We start from the raw sequence: 22,365 nt of genomic DNA, 5'->3' as shown, positions 1-22,365 counted from the left end.
AGATTCATTCTCTAGGAGAGGAGTTCATTGGTTACTATTCCCTCTGCATTGCTCACTCTCCCTGTCCTTCAAATCTTTGGACAGCCTTCCTGTTTCTGTTTCATTTGGGGAGGGCATTCTGGTCCCTGGTCCCCATCTGTTCTCCAGGTGGCTCTTTGGATTTTATTCATTTTTGTCTTCTGTCCACTCCCTGGGCATCTTGCCCACTTACTTCTCTAGGTTTTCGTGTCCTGCCTGGTGTCCCTTGGTCAGTTAGCTTCATCCAAAATTGCATATGCACCGTCTAGGCTGCACATTACATGCATTGAAGTATTTCTTCACCTGAAAGCACAGAAATAGCAGATGAAGATGTGTTTAGAATGGATGGGGAAAAAATGTGGTGACTGGGCTACAGGAAAAGTGTGGGAGCAGGATGTATCCCAGTAACCTGAGGAGCCAGAGGAAGGAAGGACACACAGAATAAATTAAGAACTTATTTGTCTTTGTTGCACATTTATCTTTCTGTGGATCATTATCAAATGCTATCCTTTGCTTTCCTGCAGTGATCTCCTATTACATACCTGCTCATTTCTTGATTTTTCCTGGAGCCTCTGCTCTAACACACCCTCCACAGTAGATGGAGGAGCCTTGTCTCACTTACACTGTATTCAATCAGGCTTCCCTCCTCATCCCCTTTCCTCCTCCCACCAAATAGCCCAAGGCATAAATACTTTCTTCAAGGCTCTTCCCTGCCTACATCCAAAATGAGACTAACTTTTTATAGATATGAACTCAGCTTTTAGCCAAATAGGAAATTAAAAAAATCAAGAAATGCATCTAAATAAAGCAGAATTTCTACTTATACATTTGAATAAATATATCCAAGTTCTTTCAGGGCCACAGATATACGTGAATAGATACGTAGATCTATCTAAGTGTGAAGTAAGTATCTAGAACAGATGCTTATGAATAGAGATGAGAGTAGCCATATAGAAATTAAATGTTGACAACATATGTGGCCAATGAAATTATCTCCAAATATAATTCTGACCACATTTTTGAGTTTTCTGTTTCGTTGGCAAAGGAAAGTGATAGTAAAAACATAGGACCAAGGATGTTAGTCCAGCTTGGAGGCTGGGATCTAGGGTTAATTGATTTGAGCTGAGGCTGGTGGGGGAAGGTCAGCCACCCTGCAGCAGGTAAAGAAGGCCCCAGGAATGACTTCATTTGAAAGCTGACTTTCTACCCCTAACCCATTTGCCTATGTGCTCAGGTCCAGGGCTTCCAATAGTTTTCCTGTCCCCAGCTTTGGGTTCTTCTGAACCTGATTTGACAATCCAGCTCTGTCTTCTGGCACCCCTGCTGAGTATGTCTTTAGCCTGCTTCACTGGAAATCTTAGTTCAAGGATAATCAGGAAAGTCCTACAATCTTCCAAACAGAAAGAACAAGTTATGTAAAAAAGTAAAAAGAGTCAGACTGGCCGTGTTCTTTTCCTTTGAAACATGAAATCCAGAAGACAGTGAAATATAGCATCTACAGAAGACTGTGATAAAATTATTGTAATCCAAGTCATATGAGAGGAAAAAAGAAACCAACCTGTGAACCTTTATCTCAAACAACTGGTCCAGGCCACCCAGACCTTTCACCTGGATTACTGCAGTAGCCTACTCACGAGTCTGCTCTCCACACAACTGCTGGACAGATTCTAAGATTGCTCAGATCACACCACTTCTATGTGCAGACTCCTTAAGTGGCTCCAATCTCAGCAGCCTTCCCCTTTTTCTCTTACTTCATCTATGACCCGCCCCCCTGTTCACACCTCTTCAGTCACAACAGCCTCCTTGCAGTCAGCCTGGGACTCACTTTACCCGATTCTCACATGGTTCCCTCCCTTCCTTCAGGTCTTCCTTCAATTACTGTTTGATTAAGGAAACCTTCTCTAACTCCATGTATTTTAATAAAATGGTAACCCCCTACCCCAACTCCCAGTCATTCACTATCTTCCTTATTCTGCTTTATTTCCTACCTAGCACTTATCATCTGCTTTCCTGTGTATTTGTTTATTGTAGGTTTCCTCCTACTAGAATATGAGCAACATGAGGACAGGGGATTTCTGTGTTCATTGTTACCACATAGAACAGGGCCTTATAAGCTTCCACCATTTGTGTAATGAGGGAAAAGGTGCAAGATACTGTTCATGGAGGGGAAAAAAAGACATTTTTTAATATGTAGGGTCTCAGGGACTAGATTACCCCAAAACACCAGTTCTTGAGAGAGATCTTGGAATACTTCAGTAGCAGTAAACTTTGCAGTGTGTGTCTGAGTGTATATGATATATAATTCTTTATCTATCCTCTAACTATCTATCTATCTATCTATCTAGAGCTTATCTAGAAATTTGCAGTATAAATCCTATATGAGGATTCTTGAAATAGAACAGATTTTTATCTGACCCATTCTTTATTGCTCATTTTTCAATATCATTTCAATTAGTTAGCCCAGCTGTAGTGCTTCAGTCCTAAGTTCCTTTAAGTAACAGACAGATACAGCTGGAAATGCATACACATGATACTTGTAAAAATGAGCTCATCTGTCCATCTTAATGAGGGGGAGGAGAGAATATACTTAATTTAAGACACTAGGATTCTGTGGCTGATGTTTGATACAAGGGCAAATTCTTCTATACCTCAATATTCTCTAAGAGCATCACTATGTTATAGCACTGTATCATAACTGATCCTCATACTGGTAACACATGTTAGAAAAAAAGTTAATTATGTTCACAATACACAATTTAAGATGGCAGGGAATTGTTAAAATGACTAAATGTGATTAACACAAAATACCGTTTGATAGTTAAAGCAAACAATTGTTTGGAATGTACAATTATGGAAAAAACTGGATACCAGATGAGTAAGGTAGGATTGCATAAAATAAGATCCTTGAACACAAAATGCTCATAATCTTGGTGGAGAGACAAAGCATGTAAAGACATGAAATAATTAAAGAGTAAAGAAACAGTGCTATTGTACAAGCTACCTGAGCACTCTGGATCACACAGTAGCCTCATCAATGGAATGGATATAATAATGTAAGTCTCCTAGGGAGGTTTGAGGATTAAAGGAGATAATTCATGCCCTTGATAAGTGGCATATAATGCCACTAAGTGAGCAATGACAAAGGTCCAGAGAAAAAAGTGATGGCTGAAGATCAACATAGACAGGGATGCCCTTATAGAGATGGAGAGACTGAAACTTGCTCTTGAAGAAAAAGGAGAATTCTAGGTAGGAGGATCAATGTAAGCAAAGGTGTGGAGAAGGGAAAGATCATGGTATTTTGGAGGGATGACGAGGAGACCATCTGACTGAAGGTGTGGGTCATAAAAGACAAGGTTAACAAGGTAGATGTACTTCTTCAAAGCGGAAAATAAACATAAATAAAGAGAAAAGAACAATGTACCATGATTCTACCACCCAGAGATAACTACTTTGCTGTATACACTTCCTTCTAGTTTTGTCCTTATGCAAATACTTACTTTTATAATTAAAACATACAATACTATATATACAGTTTTATAACTTAGTTTTAACATTACATTCTCAGCATTTTTCCATGCCATTACATATCTCTTGGAAACGTGTTTTCTATGGCCACGTAATACCAAATTTTGTGGTCTTGCTGTAAGTTAATCAGCCTATTTTTTTCTTTTGACTTTTAGGTTGCTGTATTTTTTTCTCTTCTAATATATAACGCTACCATGAGAATAATTTTTTAAAAAGCTGATTTTTTTCCATAAAATGAATTACTAGAAAGGACACATCTTGGTCCAAAATATATGAATATTTTAAAAGTTACAGATATATTTTGTTTAATCTTTTGAAAACTTGTGCCAGTATACATTTCCACTACCAGAATATGAGAGTGTGAATTTCATTCCACTCTTGGCAGAGAAATTTGGAATCCGTAGAATTCTTCATCAGAGGAAGAGCAGCCTGGCAGCAGTACATGGAGGGATCAGGGGAAGAGATGCTGGAGCCATACAGCAAAGCAGAGGTGCCATGATCAGGTACTGAGTTTTAGTGGTCCAAGTAAGAATAGAGAGGAAGGAGTAAACTGATGAGATTCTCCCTGCTTTCCCTTGTCCCTTTCTCCTTCCCTGTCTTTCTTATTCCCTGCCTTCCTAATAACTTGCTTTTTCCCTTTATTTATTTATTTATTTTTTATTTATTTATTTTTTTTTGCGGTACGCGGGCCTCTCACTGCTGTGGCCTCTCCCGTTGTGGAGCACAGGCTCCAGACGCGCAGGCCCAGAGGCCATGGCTCACGGGCCCAGCCGCTCCGCGGCACATGGGATCCTCCCAGATCGGGGCACGAACCCGTATCCCCTGCATCGGCAGGCGGACTCTCAACCACTGCGCCACCAGGGAGGCCCGCTTTTTCCCTTTATTAAAAAATATATACCATAGTAGAAAATTGATAAAATACAGAAATGTAAAAAGTTAATATTTTATTATATGTTTTTTCAGTCTTTTTCAATATATCAATCAATATATTTAAGAAGGATTTTCACAATTAAACATTCTTTGCAAAAATGAAATCATTTCCTTTCATGGATATAACAATCTATTTATTCATTTGCCATTGAGGGATATATGTGCCAGAGATTTTCTATCTTTGCTCAAGTTGTCTTTATTTTTGATTTTACTCTGGCAGAAAGGAATTGCTGAGTAAATGGTATAGATAGATTTTAGATTTAAGAAATATTTTAGAGCATCATTAACAGGTTTCATTACATGCACACACACACACACACACACACAACTAGGACAAATACAAAGTGGGCTCTCTGTTCCTAAACTTGGAGAATGAACAACCACATAGAAATTCCAAGTAAGGACTGGTTTTGGAGGGAAGTTGACAAGCTCAGTTTTGAACCTAAACTGAACAAATAAACATATATAAACAAAGGTGAAAATAAGGATGGAAGTTGTTTAAAAAAGTGAAGAGTTCATGTAGTCAATAAATCCATTTCCAATATTGACATTTTGTATCTTATAGTATATTAACCAAAATCATAAGAAAAATATAGAGATAGCCACACACTATTTTATATCTTCCACACTGAAACATTATATCTGTAAATAGCTCCCAGTAGAAAAGCTGAAGAAGAATATGTGAGATTTTATCCTCCTTAAAATTTTAAGCTCACTCTGTCTTTTTGCCCTTCTTATACGTAAATGTTACTTAATCATTACTTTAGCATATATCCTTTTGTTTGTGAATGGAAGAATAACTATCTTTTTCTATATAAAGTATACAGTTAGGAAGATTTTCCCAACCAAGAATAGCATGTGAAACTGATCTATCTGTTCCAAAGCTTTCCGAGTGAGTTGGTGTAAAATTCAGTTTACTTTGTCTTCATGTAACTTGGTTGACCCTATATTATTTAAGGCTGTCTTGACTCTCCTTTTCTTTCTTTTTCTCTCCCTATATTTTTAATAAAAAATAAATACTTCCTCCAGAAGTAAGAAAGAATACAAATTTAAAATTTTCTTTGTAGTATCTTAGATTATAGAGTTACCAAATTACAGCTGTACTGTCACTGTGATTGCTTGGTTGCCGCGAGAAAGTTTATAAATAGATTGGCCTACTCACTAAGACCTGTTTCTTTTTGAAGGACTAAGTTTGAGTCAAAGAATGGATTAGAGCTTGGCTAAAATACGATATCTCTATCCTCTCCAGTGCTTTCTCCTGCTGTGGCAGTTGAAGGTGTCTCAATATTTTTATTCTAATGTGCTTCAAAGATATAGTTTAATCTGGCAGAGAATTTTAAAAAATGAGAAATGTTTTTTCCTTTGTCCATTACTGAACTAATGGTGCAGTCATTTTTTTTCATGGTTTTGAAACAAGAGTTGATGATCATTTTCTGGTGCAGTGAAAACCTTTAGTTAGCTGGTAGGAGCTAAACTTCTTTAGCTCTCACTTGCTCTGAACGCTATGAATATATTCATTAAGAAACATTTATTGGATGCCTTCCATGTGCCAGTCATGTGTATTGAGTATCTGCTAGGTATGTGATATTGAAAAAAACCAGACTTGGTCCTAGTCCTCATAGAACTTACAGTTTATAGGAGAGAATAAAGTATTGAGCACAGAAATCAACACACAATTATAAATAGTGTTATGAAAGAAAGCAGGATGCTTTCTGAAGTCCTGAATGATAGATTAAGAGTGAGAGACATGAGGAATACAGTTAGGATGCTATGGCAGTATTCCAGGTTAGTAATTTAAACTGCTATTGAAAATTACCTTTCAGGACTTCCCTGGTGGTGCAGTGGTTAAGAATCCACCTGCCGTGCTTGCTTCGGCAGCACATATACTAAAATTGGAACGATACAGAGAAGATTAGCATGGCCCCTGTGCAAGGATGACACGCAAATTCGTGAAGCGTTCCATATTTAAAAAAAAAAAAAAGAATCCACCTGCCAATGCAGGGGACATGGGTTCAAACCCTGGTCCAGGAAGATCCCACATGCTGTGGAGCAACTAAGCCCGTGCGCCACAACTACTGACCCTGAGCTCTAGAGCCTACAATCCACAACTACTGAGTCTGTATCCCACAACTACTGAAGTCCACACACCTACAGCCCGTGCTCCGCAACGAGAAGCCACCGCAATGAGAAGCCCGTGCACCGCAACGAAGAGTAGCCCCCGCACACCGCAACTAGAGAAAGCCTGTGTGCAGCAACGAAGACCCAACGCAGACAAAAATAAATAAAATTAAAAAAAATTACCTCTCATCCAAGATACTTATCTACAAGATGGAGTAGATTATTAATATTTTAAAATTTTATCCCATTTTTGGATATGTTTTGGCATTCTGTATCCAGTTTCTCTGACATACTATACCACTATATGATAGTGATCCAGTATAGGTTTATGTTCTCCAGAGCAACTAATTATATTGACCATTTGCATAGGGCAGTTTTGGTTTTTTTTTAAACAGAATCTCTTGAATTGGCAATAACTTCTGAATATACCATAATTTGCTAATTTCTCCATGTAGTTTTATCAGTATTTGCTTATGTATTTTGAGGCTATTTAATTGGGTGCATATAAATGTAAAATTGTTATATAATTCTGAACAATTGAGTATTTTATTATTATGTAGTAAACTCCAATTTCTAATTGTGCTTGTCAAATTCTATTTTGGCTGATAATATAGCAACTCCAGATTTTCGTTTCCCAGGAATAATTGATTTCTACTTTATTTTTAGTGTGTCTCTTGTATACAGCATATATCTGGATCTTTGTATTTCAACCAATATGTCACATTCTGCTTTTTTGTCTTTAAATTGGTAAGTTTAGTCTACTGAAGTTTTTATTAGAAAGTTGTTGATATATTTGGGCTTTTCCCCATCTTTCTTTTGCTTTTTTCCCCTGCTTTGTTCCCTTATACTACCCTAAACATGTAATGTTGTTATTTTATCCCAGTGATTTTCAATCCTCTATCAATCAGAATCACCTGGGAGATTTTAAAAAATATGAATATTCAGGCTCCACCACTAGGGTTTTTATGTGCGGTCTGAAGTGGGGCCTGGACATTGGTATTTTTGAAAAGTTCCCTAGGTGATATATACTTATCTATATTACAGTTACTTTTGGATATTCAGAATTTTCTATCCCCTTCCAACATCACATCATAACCACCTATACAATACGTGGAGAATCTACCTTTCTTTAATTATTCTAATGAAATTCTAGAAATAATCTGGCTTGGGATCGGTATTCACACTATTTCCACCCTGTTCTCATGGAGCTGTCTCCGTGACTTGATTCCCATTCCCCACTGCTTCATAGCTCCCGGACTCCCACCCTCAACTCATGACAGAGTCAGGTATTTCAGGTATTTGGAGTTATGTATTGTTTGGATCTGGTCTTTTGGCTGTTAGATCCTCTAATGGAGTTCAGAGTTGGGGTCAGTTTAAGTTATAGTGTTGACTTGACCTTGTTTATTTATGTTAGATTCCTTCTTCTACTCCATTGGAATTACTCCCTAATCCCTCAGCAGATTCACCTTTTGCTTGGCTCTGGCCTACCAACCTGTTTTTGAAGACGCTAATAACAACATCGTTGAAATATTTACTGGAAAACCATAGATCCTGATAGTTCTGGGATATGGAGTTTCTTCCATCTGTTAAAGCTAATAGTGAGCAATAATGTTCTCTAGTTCTCAAAGTGTCACCCCTGGACCAGCAGCATCAGTATCAACTGAGAACTTGTTAGAAGTACAAATTCTCTGGTTCTCTCCCAGAACAACTGAATCAGAAATACTGGAGGGTGGGGTCCAGCAATCTGTGTTTTAATAAATCTGATAGCTGATTTGATGCTCAGTCAAATCTGAGAGCCCTACTGTCATCCAGGAGGTTTTCAACATTCAATTTAATTAAGAACACAGGAAAATTCTCTTACAGTGGCAACTGGTTAATTAAATAGGAAATCAAGAATAGTATGACCAAGACCCAAAAAGGGAATAAACTATTCAGTGGGTAGTACTGTATTTTCTAATTTGGTATTTTAACTTACTTTGAACATTACCCCAGTATTTAGGCTAATCTTCATGTTAATCTGCTTTTCTTGAAATTGAAAGTACATGTATTTAGTCAAGTGAGAGGGTCAAAGCATAAATTGTTAACAAACTGTATAAGTGGAATGTGGACTTGGACCAAATTATTCATCCAACCCTCCTGTACAGAAACAATTAACATGATCTTTTAAAATTTACAGCACAGAAAATGTAGCCAACTTTTTATAGTATCTTTATATGGAATATAATCTATATAAAAATATTGAATCACTGTTGTACACCTGAAAATAATATAATATTGTAAGCCAACTATGCTTCAATAAAAAATAAATAATGTTTAATATAGAGTCAAATTCATTTTTTTTGAATTTTATTTATTTTTTTATACAGCAGGTTCTTATTAGTCATCCATTTTATACATATTAGTGTATATATGTCAATCTCAATCTCCCAATTCATCATACCCCCACCCCCACCCTCCGTCGCTTTCCCCACTTGGTGTCCATATGCTTGTTCTCTACATCTGTGTCTCTATTTCTGCCTTGCAAACCGGTTCATCTGTACCACATTCCTAGGTTCCACATATATGCGTTAATATACCATATTTGGTTTTCTCATTCTGACTTACTTCATTTTGTATGACAGTATCTAGATCCATCCATGTCTCTACAAATGACCCAATTTTGTTCCTTTTTATGGCTGAGTAATATTCCATTGCATATATGTACCAAAACTTCTTTATCCATTCGTCTGTTGATGGGCATTTAGGTTGCGTCTATGACCTGGCTATTGTAAATAGTGCTGCAGTGAACATTGGGGTGCATGTGTCTCCCTGAATTATGGTTTTCTCTAGGTATATGCCCAGTAGCGGGACTGCAGTGAAATATGGTAATTCTATTTTTAGTTTTTTAAGGAACCTCCATACTGTTCTCCATAGTGGCTGTATCAATTTACATTCCCACCAACAATGTAAGAGGGTTCCCTTTTCTCCACATCCTCTCCAGAATTTGTTGTTTGTAGATTTTGTCATGATGTCCATTCTAACTGGGGTAAGGTGATACCCCATAGTTTTGATTTGCATTTCTCTAATAATTAGTGACATTGAGCAGTTTTTCATGTGCTTCTTGGCCATCTGTATGTCTTCTTTGGAGAAATGTCTATTTAGGTCTTCTGCCCATTTTTTGATTGGGTTGTTTGTGTTTTTGATATTGAGCTGCATGAGCTGTTTATATATTTTGGAGATTAAATGCTTTGTCCGTTGATTCATTTGCAAATATTTTCTCCCATTCTGAGGGTTGTCTTTTCCTAGTTTGTAGTTTCCTTTGCTTTGCAAAAGCTTTTAAGATTCATTAGGTCCCAATTGTTTATTTTTGGTTTTATTTCCATTACTCTAGGAGGTGGATCAAAAAAGATCTTGCTGTGGCTTATGTCAGAGAGTGTTCTTCCTATATTTTCCTCTAAGAGTTTTATAGTGTCCAGTCTTACATTTAGGTCTCTAATCCATTTTGAGTTTATTTTTCTGTATGGTGTTAGGGAGTGTTCTAATTTCATTCTTTTACATGTAGCTGTCCAGTTTCCCCAGCACCACTTATTGAAGAGACTCTCTTTTCTCCATTGTACATCCTTGCCTTTGTCATAGATGAGTTGACCATAGGTGCGTGGGTTTATCTCTGGGCTTTCTTTTTTTTTTTTTTTTTTTTTGCGGTATGCGGGCCTCTCACTGTTGTGGCCTCCCCCGTTGCGGAGCACAGGCTCCGGACGCGCAGGCTCCGGACGCGCAGGCTCAGCGGCCATGGCTCACGGGCCCAGCCGCTCCGCGGCATATGGGATCCTCCCAGACCGGGGCACGAACCCGTATCCCCTGCATCGGCAGGCGGACTCTCAACCACTTGCGCCACCAGGGAGGCCCTATCTCTGGGCTTTCTATCCTGTTCCATTGATCTATGTTTCTGTTTCTGTGCCAGTACCATATTGTCTTGATCACTGTAGCTTTCTGGTATAGTCTGAAGTCAGAGAGTCTGATTCATCCAGCTCCATTTTGTTCCTCAAGACTGCTTTGGCTATTCGGGATCTTTTGTGTCTCCATACAAATTTTAAGATTTTTTGTTCTAGTTCTGTAAAAAATGCCATTGGTAATTTGATAGGGATTGCATTGAATCTGTAGACTGCTTTGGGTAGTATAGTCATTTTCACAATATTGATTCTTCTAATCCAAGAACATGGTATATTTCTCCATCTGTTTGTATCATCTTTAATTTCTTTCATCAGTGTCTTACAGTTTTCTGCATACAGGTCTTTTGTCTCCCTATGTAGGTTTATTCCTAGGTATTTTATTCTTTTTGTTCCAATGGTAAATGGGAGTGTTTCCTTAATTTCTCTTTCAGATTTTTCATCATTAGTGTATAGGAATGCCAGAGATTTCTGTGCATTAATTTTGTATCCTGCAACTTTACCAAATTCATTGATTAGCTCTAGTACTCTTCTGGTGGCATCTTTAGGATTCTCTAAGTATAGTATCATGTCATCTGCAAACAGTGACAGTTTTACTTCCTCTTTTCCAATTTGGATTCCTTTTATTTCTTTTCTTCTCTGATTGCCATGGCTAGGACTTCCAAAACTATGTTGAATAACAGTGGTGAGTGTGGACATCCTTGTTTTGATCCTGATCTTAGAGGAAATGCTTTCAGTTTTTCACCATTGAGAATGATGTCTGCTGTGGGTTTGTCATATATGGCCTTTATTATGTTGAGGTAGGTTCCCTCTATGCCCACTTTCTGGAGAGTTTTTATCATAAATGGGTGTTGAATTTTGTCAAAAGCTTTTCCTGCATCTATTGAGATGATCATATGGTTTTTATTCTACTATTTATTAATATGGTGTATCACATTGATTGATTTGCATATATTGAAGAATCCTTGCACCCGTGGGATAAATCCCACTTGATCATGGTGTATGATACTTTTAATGTGTTGTTGGATTCTGTTTGCTAGTATTTTGTTGAGGATTTTTGCATCTATATTCATCAGAGATATTGGTGTATAATTTTCTTTTTTTTTAGTATCTTTGTCTGGTTTTGGTATTAGGGTGATGGTGGCCTCATAGAATGAGTTTGGGAGTGTTCCTTCCTCCCCAATTTTTTGGAAGAGTTTGAGAAGGATGGGTGTTAGCTCTTCTCTAAATGTTTGATAGAATTCACCTGTTAAGCCGTCTGGTTCTGGACTTTTGTTTGTTGGAAGATTTTTAATCACAGTTTCAATTTCATTACTTGTGATTGTTTTGTTCATATTTTCTATTACTTCCTGGTTCAGTCTTGGAAGGTTATACCTTTCTAAGAATTTGTCCATTTCTTCCAGGTTGTCCATTTTATTGGCATAGAGTTGCTTGTAGTAGTCTCTTAGGATGCTTTGTATTTCTGCGATGTCTGTTGTAACTTCTCCTTTTTCATTTCTAATTTTATTTTATTTTATTTATTTATTTGTTTATTTTTGCAGTACGCGGGCCTCTCACTGTTGTGGCCTCTACTGTTGCGGAGCACAGGCTCCAGCCGCACAGGCTCAGCGGCCATGGCTCACGGGCCCAGCCACTCCGTGGCCTGTGGGATCTTCCTGGACTGGGGCATGAACCAGCATCCCCTGCATTGGCAGGCAGACTCTCAACCACTGCTCCACCAGGGAAGCCCCATTTCTAATTTTATTGATTTGAGTCCTCTCCCTGTTTTTCTTGATGAGTCTGGCTAATGGTTTATCAATTTTGTTTATCTTCTCAAAGAACCAGCTTTTAGTTTTATTGATCTTTGCTATTGTTTTCTTTGTTTCTATTTCATGTATTTCTGCTCTGATCTTTATGATTTCTTTCCTTCCATTAACTTTGGGTTTTGTTTGTTCTTCTTCCTCTAGTTCCTTTAGGTGTAAGGTTAGATTTTTTATTTGAGATTTTTCTTGTTTCTTGACGTAGGCTTTATTGCTATAAACTTCCCCCTTAGAACTGCTTTTGCTGCATCCCATAGATTTTGGATTGTCGTGTTTTCATTGTAATTTGTCTCTAGGTATTTTTTGATTTCCTCTTTGATTTCTTCAGTGATCTCTTGATTAATTAGTAGTGTATTGTTTAGCCTCCATTTGTTTGTGTTTTTTACATTTTTTCCCCGCGTAATTGATTTCTAATCTCATAGCGTTGTGGTCAGAAAAGATGCTTGATATGATTTCAATTTTCTTAAGTTTACTGAGGCTTGATTTGTGACCCAAGATGTGATCTATCCTGGAGAATGTTCCATGAACACTTGAGAAGAAAGTGTAATCTGCTGTTTTTCGATAGAATGTCCTATAAATATCAATTAAATCTATCTGGTCTATTGTGTCATTTAAAGCTTTTGTTTCCTTATTAATTTTCTGTCTGCATGATCTGTCCATCGGTGTAAGTGAGGTGTTAATGTCCCCCACTATTACACTGTTACTGTTGATTTCCTCTTTTAGAGCTCTTAGCAGTTGCCTTATGTAGTAAGGTGCTCCTATGTTGGGTGCATATATAATTGTTATATCTTCTTCTTAGATTGATCCCTTGATCATTATGTAGTGTCCTTCCTTGTCTCTTGTAACATTCTTTATTTTAAAGTCTATTTTATCTGATATGAGTATTGCTACTCCAGCTTTCTTTTGATTTCCATTTGCACAGAATATCTTTTGACATCCCCTCACTTTCAGTCTGTATGTGTCCCTAGGTCTGAAGTGCGTCTCTTGTAGACAGTATATATATGGGTCTTGTTTTGTATCCATTCAGCCAGTGTATGTCTTTTGGATGGAGCATTGAATCCATTCTTGTTTAAGGTAATTATCGATATGTATGTTCCTATGACCTTTTTCTTAATTGTTTTGGGTTTGTTTCTTAATTGTTTCTTAATTGTTTTTGTAGGTCCTTTTCCTCTCTTGTGTTTCCCACTTAGAGAAGCTCCTTTAGCAATTGTTGTAGAGCTGGTTTGGTGGTGCTGAATTCTCTTAGTTTTTGCTTGTCTGTAAAGCTTTTGATTTCTCTGTTGAATCTGAATGAGATCCTTGCCAGGTAGAATAATCTTGGTTGTAGGTTCTTCCCTTTCATCACTTTAAATATATCATGCCACTCCCTCCTGGCTTGTAGAGTTTCTGCTGAGAAATCAGCTGTTAACCTTGTGCGAGTTCCCTTGTATGTTGCCGTTTTTCCCTTGTTGCTTTCAATAATTTTTCTTTGTCTTTAATTTTTGTCAATTTGAGTACTATGTGTCTTGGCATGTTTCTCCTTTGGTTTATCCTGCATGGGACTCTCTGCGCTTCCTGGACCTCGGTGGCTATTTCCTTTCCCATGTTAGGGAAGTTTTCGACTATAATCTCTTCAAATATTTTCTTGGGTCTCTCTCTTCTCCTTCTGGGACCCCTATAATACGAATGTTGTTGCATTTAATATTTTCCCAGAGGTCTATTAGGCTGTCTTCATTTCTTTTCATTCTTTTTTCTTTATTCTGTTTGGTGGCAGTGAGTTCCACCATTTTGTTTTCCAGGCCACTTATCCGTTATTCTGCCTCAGTTATTCTGCTGTTGATTCCTTCTAGTGTATTTTTCATCTCTCTTTGTTTGTTATTTAATTCTTCTAGGTGCTTGTTCTTTAATTCTTCTAGGTCTTTGTTAAGTATTTCTTGCATCTTCTCAATGTTTGACTCCATTCTTTTTCTGAGGTCCTGGATCTTCTTCAGTACCATTATTCTGAATTCTTTTTCTGGAAGGTTTCCTATCTCCATTTCACTTAGTTGTTTTTCTGGGGTTGTATCTTGTTCTTTCATTTTGTACCCTCTGCCTTTTCATCTTGTCTATCTTTCTGTGAATGGGGTTTTTGTTCCACAGGCTGCAGGATTGTAGTCCTTTGTGCTTCTGCTGTCTGCCCTCTTGTGGATGAGGCTATCTAAGAGGCTTGTGCAAGTTTCCTGATGGAAGGGACTGGTGGTGGGTAGAGCTGGGTGTTGCTCTGGTGGGCAGAGCTCAGTAAAACTTTAATCCACTTGTCTGCTGATGGGTGGGGCTGAGTTCCTTCTCTTTTGGTTGTTTGGCCTGAGGCGACCCAACACTGGAGCCTACCAGGCTCTTTTGTGGAGCTAATGGCGGGCTCTGGGAGGGCTCACGCCAAGGAGTCCTTCCTAGATCTTCTGCTGCCAGTGTCCTTGTCCTCACGGTGAGCCGCAGCCACACCCCGACTCTGCAGGAGACTCTCCAACACTAGCAGGTAAGCCTGGTTCAGTCTCCTATGGGGTCACTGCTCCTTCCCCTGGGTCCCGATGTGCACACTACTTTGTGTGTGTGCCCTCCAAGAGTGGAGTCTCTGTTTTCCCCAGTCCTGTCAAAGTCCTGCAATCAAATCCTTCTAGGCTTCAAAGCCTGATTCTCTAGGAATTCCTCCTCCTGTTGCCGGATCCCCAGGTTGGGCAGCCTGAGGTGGGGCTCAGAACCTTCACTCCAGTGGGTGGATTTCTGTGGTATGTGTTCTCCAGTTTGTGAGTCAGCCACCTAGCAGTTATGGGATTAGATTTTATTGTGATTGTGCCCCTCCTACTGTCTCACTGTGGCTTCTCCTTTGTCTTTGGATGTGGGGTATTTTTTGATGAGTTCGTGTCTTCCTGTCGATGATTCTTCAGCAGTTAGTTGTGATTCCGGAGCTTTTGTATACACCAGTACACAGAGTGCTATGTTACAATGAAGATGTACAGTAAAGCCTTTTCCTTGTAAAATTTGGTCCTTCACTTTAAAAAAAATTAATTTGGAGCTGGAAAAAAACATTTGACATCTAGGGTCTGAAATATCACACACTTGCTTTAGCTTTGAATTTATTTTAAAAATCTACTTTTATTCCATTTACTAGTTTTTAAACTCATTTTCCTTCATTTAGAGTACCTTTTAGCTATCCAGATAGCTTTTAATGGAAACACTTTTTTTCACCAGCAGTAAACTGAAGGAAAAGAAGATAAGTCAGCCATTGAAATTTTTTCACCAAAATCTAGGTTTCATATGTGTAATTGCATATTATCACTCTTAAGGAAAAATAACTCAGATTTTGCATTTACCTTAATGAGCCTTAACAGGGCCATTAACGTTGTCATTGGTAGGATGGTGGGCCATGTGCAGGAAGTGCCATGGCCTCTGTAGCCACAGTGTGATGGGAGGTAGGAGATGGGGAGGGAGACACGTGATACCCTCCATTGCAGTAGCATGGCAGATCACACACTGAGGAGATCATGGAGCCAGAACAAGCATTTGCAGAGCCACGGAAGCAAGCACTTGGCCATTTCTGGGATGGTTAGTGCTTGTGGAGGGTATTTTTGCAAATATTATTGGGGAAAGTAAACATTTCTTTAGAGATATATTTTATCAAACTCTGTAACTAAACACCAGATTAAAGGAACCAGGGACTCCTGTGGGTGACAATAACCTCACTGCTAGAGCTTCCTTGTATCTGAAGTGACCTTCCAGTTCAGACCTTGTAATTCCCTGAGCCTGGCAGTTTGATTTTCTTAGGGTCCCAGGAGGTCTAGCTACATGATCAAGTTTCTTATTTTCCTCCCCACCCCCAATAGATATAAATGAAAATGAAACAGGAGGTTATTGTGTTTGAAAGGGGGACCAAGCTTATCAAAGTGCTTATCAAAATACTCCTGAATTCTCAAATGCATCTGCGGATAAACCAGGAGTCCAGTAGATGTTCTATGTAGGGTCAGACCAACCTCTTCACATTGGAGGCTTCAACCCCTTCCATGTATGGCCTGCTCTGCGTTCTCCCATCTCCCTCGGCTTCCCTGTAGCCTCATACCCTCAGGCCTCCCAAGCAAATGTATCCAGGAACCTGTCAAATCATCTCAATCTTACCCCTGAGAAGTCTCTTAGGCTGTTATTTCCTGTTTACACTACCTTTGCCTCACATGCTCATCAAATCACCCTGCAGTCAGGGTTTGCTGGAATGCCCAATACTGTCATGATATCATCCTGAATAGATTTGTAACAGGTCACAAGCTCTTTCAGGCTCCAAGCTATCTGCATAAATAAACCCCATGACTTTTCTCCCCTCTTCTACCACTTACACTGTGTAGTAAGTGGAATTAGTGGAGACGTGTTAATTTCTTTGGTTTATATGTATCTAATTATTCCTGTGCCACTTGGTTTAGTTGTGTTAGAGTTGTCATTGATTATAAGGACCTGAAGTTCGGGTTATATGTTCTATCTGGTCTGAATGGTGCTCTTCTTGGACCACATGCAGCTGGGTGCTTCATAGTGATAAGAGGATGAACATTTCACTTTTGGGTCTGACTCGCATTGTGCTGAAAGGCTGAGGTCCAGCCCCTCAGGTTGTGGACATATCTATCTTGGCTCTAACACAATAGCTGGTTGTTAAATCCCTTTCTACAGTCTATAGAATTTATATATTTGTTTTCCTCTCTAACATTCAATTTTGGGTGTATAAAATGGTATCCCTCCACTACAAAACCCTGTGCAAAGGGTAATATTCTTCTGTTTTGTCTGATGACAAAACCTTCTACCATAGCCACTCAAGCATATTCAAAATGAGAAAGGAAATACCTTCCTTTATAGAATAAGAATTTTAGCTTACATTTTAACACCATGGAAACCAGGCATTGGGATAGGATCTTTTCTGTCTAAATACACCCTTGGCTTTCAATTATACTTTCTATTTCACCAAAATGGCTTTAAAAATTCTTCCATCTTCACAACATTTTCCTTTATGTTGGGTTGGCAGGATCACCTTGAGCCCATCCCTCAGCTCTCATCAGCAAGTATTATCACTTCAAGAGAAGCATAAATTCAGGCAATCTGAGTGCAAAGGAGTCTCTCTGAGAAACTATTCTGATGCCACAGGAATGTGGTTTAAAATTAAAGCACATAGATAAGGGGTGGCCACTTTTAACTCTATAACTTATACAAGAAATAGAATCCTAAAAAAAAAGGATAGGGACCTTCCTTTGAGAGTGAAGGATCAGGCCCTCCTCCAGGAAACACAAGCAAGATGCTGTGGAAGCACCACAGTTAGACTGCCAGATACTTGTGACTTTGGAAAATCATTTTGCTCCTCTGGGTTTCAGTATCCCCCTCTGTGAAATGAGGTGTTTTTCTCTGGAGATTTTCTAAGGTTTTAAACTTATTTGTCAACAAATATTTATGAGAACCTACTGAATTCCAGGCACTCAGGATGAAATGAAAACAATGGAGATGGAGTTTCTAGTCACCCAGAACTCAGGGATAGTTTTATATTTAATAGCCTGTCTATGGAAGGAAGATTGCCAATTATATTTAATAAGGATTTTATTTTAATGTTAGCCTTTGAATTGTACAATCTTATTCCAAGTTATGCTTCTTTTGTCCTTTTTCTACTTGCTGGTCTTCCTCAATCATTCCTAGAGAGATATGACATGGCACTAAATTAAACACTTGTCTAATAAGATATGTTGAGAAAATGTCAAATGTATTTTATGGGTCAGAATTTGTTTTGAGGAATTGTGGTTGATATTTCCTGCATTCATGGGTGTGATTTAGGGAGGGAGAACAGATATTGTGCCCACACTTGGGTCTTACTGCTGTGTCATAATTATATAGCTGTATAGATAAAATACAGTTCAGAGTAAAACATAGCTGAAATCTCTTCTCTTCTTAGCCTTATAAAATCACTCTACACAAATTTATCTATTGCTTTTAAGCAGTGGGTTTATATTTTTGAGAGCCAATATGTGCTGTTCCCCTAGACAAACAGTTATGCTTAAAGCTTAATGAAGTAGGAAAGGCATTCAGGAAGAGCTAGAGCCAACATCTTGTATATTTGAACCCGTCTGTTCTGTCAGTGACCCATAGAGTGAAGAGCTGTGTCAGCTAATCATTTAGCTGACCATTGCTGACAGACAAATACCTCATGCTGAGCTGGGAGGGAATGTCACAAAAACATCAGAAGTCAACAAGGTGACACAATTCCTGTGGGGTCCTGTGCTTATTTTTGCCTTTGCTTGGAGCTGAGCAATGGCACATAAAAATGCATCTTATCTGCAAATAACATACACATTTTAAGACTTTAAATTACTTTGTTTTCAGGGGTGTTTTTGAAATTACTTGGACACATATTTTTCCATTGATGATAATTAGCTGATTAATAATATCATAGTCATCAAAAGAGATTGCATGTTTTCAAAATCATGTAACAATAGATGAGCCCTTACATGGCTTTAATTGGAACACCTAATAATTATAACCTTGTAGATACAAGGGAAGAAATGTTTTCAACTGTAAACACCAACACAGAGAAACAAAACAAAAGTTTGTCAGCAGAAGACCGCCTGCTCATAAGACTACTATGCCAGAAAGCAGCTGTTTATTTAACGTATTGTTTCAGGGGACATAGTACTCTAATGAAACTGTGGAAGTAGTGGTTTCCAACATTGTTAATAACAAAAGTCTTATCATCCACCTGCCCCATCATCTGCAAATTTCGAAAGATTTTTCTGCACAAAATTGTATTTTGTAAATAATTATGGGTTTTTCCATTTTTTCCCCTATCTTTTGGCCGTGCCACATGGCATGCAGGATCTTAGTTCCCCAGCCAGGGATTGAACCCGCGCCCCCTGCAGTGGAAGCACAGAGTCTTAACCACTTGACTGCCAGGGAAGTCCCTGGGTTTTTCCATTTTAATACGCAAAGACAATTTTAGCTACCAGTTAACCATTATGATGAATATGAAACAATAGATATTCAACACTGAATTTCTATAATTCCCACCCAAACCAAAGAAACTTGTAGATATCACAGACTCCCTTATGGTGACCAAGTATGTGATTCTTTTAGACATTTAAAAATCTTGAAAATGGTACTTGAAACCCATTGCTAGTTTCTAGGAAGTTTTAGAGTTTTAGAGCTCTCTTACGAGGAAACTCAACGATGCATAAAAATTATAGCGTGAATTTAGCTATGTTTGATGCATTTAAGAGTTATTTTTCTAAGAATGTGAAGAACCAAGCTATGTTTTCCTAGCAGAATTAAAGAAACTTTCTCTCTCATTGCAAGACAAATTTGATGGGTCCCCCTATAACTGAGTCTTTTTGTAATTATCAAAAGATGTATGGTTCAACAATGGAACTGTTTATTGTTCTTGGCAGACCTGAGTGGGCACAATATGAAACAGTCTGGGATGCAAAGAATGGAATAAACTAACTAAGAAGGATTTTTCTTAAAAATGTGGACTACCGATTCTATTGTGAGATGGTGGATATTGCAAGATGTGGAAGAAGATAGGAAAATATTTTTTTCTCCTTACTAGTTATACTGCCTCTGAGAATTAATGTTGGTCCTTGGGAAGTGTGTGTGTGTGTTATAACTGCTATCTACTGAACAGACTGTATAGTGGACATGTGATACCTAATGTGTTGCTTAGACCCACTCTAGATTGTTTTGTGATCTTTGAGCCTTAAAGGTATATCTGCATCCCCACCACAACCCTGCACTATATTTTAGGGTCTGATGTATCAAATGCTACCGAGTCTGTTTCCTGGAGCCCTGGGAATGTTCTCTTTTATTTTATTTTATTTTTTTTTGTTTTGTTTTTTGTTTTGTTTTTTTTTGCGGTACGCGGTCCTCTCACTGTTGTGGCCTCTCCCATTACGGAGCACACGCTCCGGACGCAAAGGCTCAGCGGCCAGGGCTCACGGGCCCAGCCGCTCCGTGGCATGTGGGATCTTCCCAGACCGGGGCACGAACCCGTGTCCCCTGCATCGGCAGGCGGACTCTCAACCGCTGCGCCACCAGGGAAGCCCGAATGTTCTCTTTTAGACTGAATACTTCGGGTTCTGGGAAAGATATTTCTGGGGGAAAGAGGAAAGATACTTGAGGTGAGATCCCTTCTAGAAGATCAGGGGTAGGATTTGCTGAGAGTGGGAGGAGGATTGCATGACAGAGATGCTCCATTAGAGAGGCATGGTTGTAAGTACAGGGGAGTAAACTTAGGAGCTAGGATGCAGGTGATGATGAGGATGCTCCTTCCATCATAAATTATTTTCTTAGATGGTTTACCCTTGAACATGAGAAAGGTCACATGAAGTTTTATGTACATCAATCAACCCTCTGCCCATTCCACCCTCCTTTGGTTTTCCCCCAGTTTTATCAAGAAATAATTGACATACATCACTGTAAAAGTTTAAGGCATACAGTGTGATGGTTTGATTTACATATATAGTGAAATCCCCATGGTTTATTATTTTTAGTTACCGCAAATCATTCTGTCAAGCCTGTTGTATCTGAATAGGTTTGTGTGATGGTGTTATGGAGGACAAAGAAAGATGAAGCAAAATGACAAATGACTTTGTTTTATTTTTTTATTTAAGTATAGTCGATTTACAATATTGTGTTAGTTTCAAGTGTGTAGCAAAGTGATTTGGTTATACATACATACATATACATGTATATATCTATATTCTTTTAAAATTCTTTTCCATTATAGTTTATTACAAGATATTGAATATAGTTCCCTGTGCTACAGTAGGTCCTTGTCATTTATCTATTTTATATATGGTAGTGTGCATCTGTTAATCCCATACTCCCAATTTACCTCCCTCACCTTCTTTCTGTCCTCCTGTCTTTCTCACTGTCTTTCTCTGTCTGACTACTTCACTTAGTATGATAATCTCTAGGATCATCCATGTTGCTGCAAGTGGCATTATTTCATTTTTTTTATGGCTGAGTAATATTCCATTGTATGTGTACCACATCTTCTTTAACCATTCATCTGTTGATGGACACTTAGGTTGCTTCCATGTCTTGGCTATTGGAAATACTGCTGCTGTGAACATTGGGGTGCATGTATCTTTTCAAATGAGAGCTTCTGCCTTTTCTGAATATATGCCCAGGAGTGGGATTGCTGGATCATATGATAACTCTATTTTTAGTTTTTTAAGAAACCTCCATATGTAATTGGCTGCACAGATTTACATTCCCACCATCAGTGTTAGAGGGTTCCCTTTTCTCCACACCCTCTCCAGCATTTGTTATTTATTGTCTTTTTGATGATGGCCATTCTGACCGGTGTGAGGTGATACCTCATTGTAGTTTTAATTTGCATTTTTCTAATAATTAGTGATGTTGAGCATCTTTTCATGGGCCTATTGGCTATCTGTATGTCTTCTCTGGAGAAATGAAATGACTTTTATTTTAAATCTATTAAAAATCTATTTATTTTTAATAATTTATTTATTTTTAAATCTTTTATTAAAAATCTATTAAAGAGGAAGATGATGCTTACTTCAAGGAGGGTGGGCTGACAACTGAGCTTCATAACATATGAAGCTTCATAACATAACATATCTCTTCCCCTTCACATTTCCTCCTACAGGGTTCCCCAAACAGTGTCTCAAACCATATTAATAGGTGTTCCACCCCAAGAAAGAATTCTAGAGCCAACTAAGTTTGGGATATGTTGTGTACCATAGGAGATTCACAATATACATTAACAGTCTAAAAAAAAATCTGAGAAGTCCTGCAGTAGAGAAAATTATTTAACTTTACTTAATCCAGTATTTTCCACTGAATTTAACTCTAGACTCCATTTTTCATAGGATGTGTTTTTCATGGAACAAGATTGACATATGGAGGACACTACTACATCTTCTTTCTTGAGACAATGTCTTCCTTTACTTCTATGACATCACACTCTTGGTTTTCCTCTTACCTATTTGGGTCCTTCTGCCTCTTTTGCTGGGTCATTGTCTTCTGCTTGGTCATTAGACATTCGATTTCCTTAAGGA

The 22,365-nt window shown here is 38.3% G+C and overlaps 1 non-coding gene and 1 pseudogene across 1 annotated transcript; one reads left to right on the top strand and one right to left on the bottom strand.

Moving 5' to 3' along the window:
• LOC132490505 (uncharacterized) overlaps window positions 1–22,365 on the bottom strand; it is a 195,825-nt pseudogene that overhangs the window by 26,151 nt on the left and 147,309 nt on the right.
• LOC132491504 (U6 spliceosomal RNA) lies at window positions 6,336–6,442 on the top strand. The gene has a single exon (XR_009532714.1). It is a non-coding gene; the product is annotated as a U6 spliceosomal RNA (small nuclear RNA).

This window comes from Mesoplodon densirostris, chromosome 5, assembly GCF_025265405.1.
Source record: "Mesoplodon densirostris isolate mMesDen1 chromosome 5, mMesDen1 primary haplotype, whole genome shotgun sequence".
In the NCBI taxonomy this organism is placed as follows: Eukaryota; Metazoa; Chordata; class Mammalia; order Artiodactyla; family Ziphiidae; genus Mesoplodon; species Mesoplodon densirostris.
This window is presented reverse-complemented; position numbering and strand designations above follow the sequence as displayed.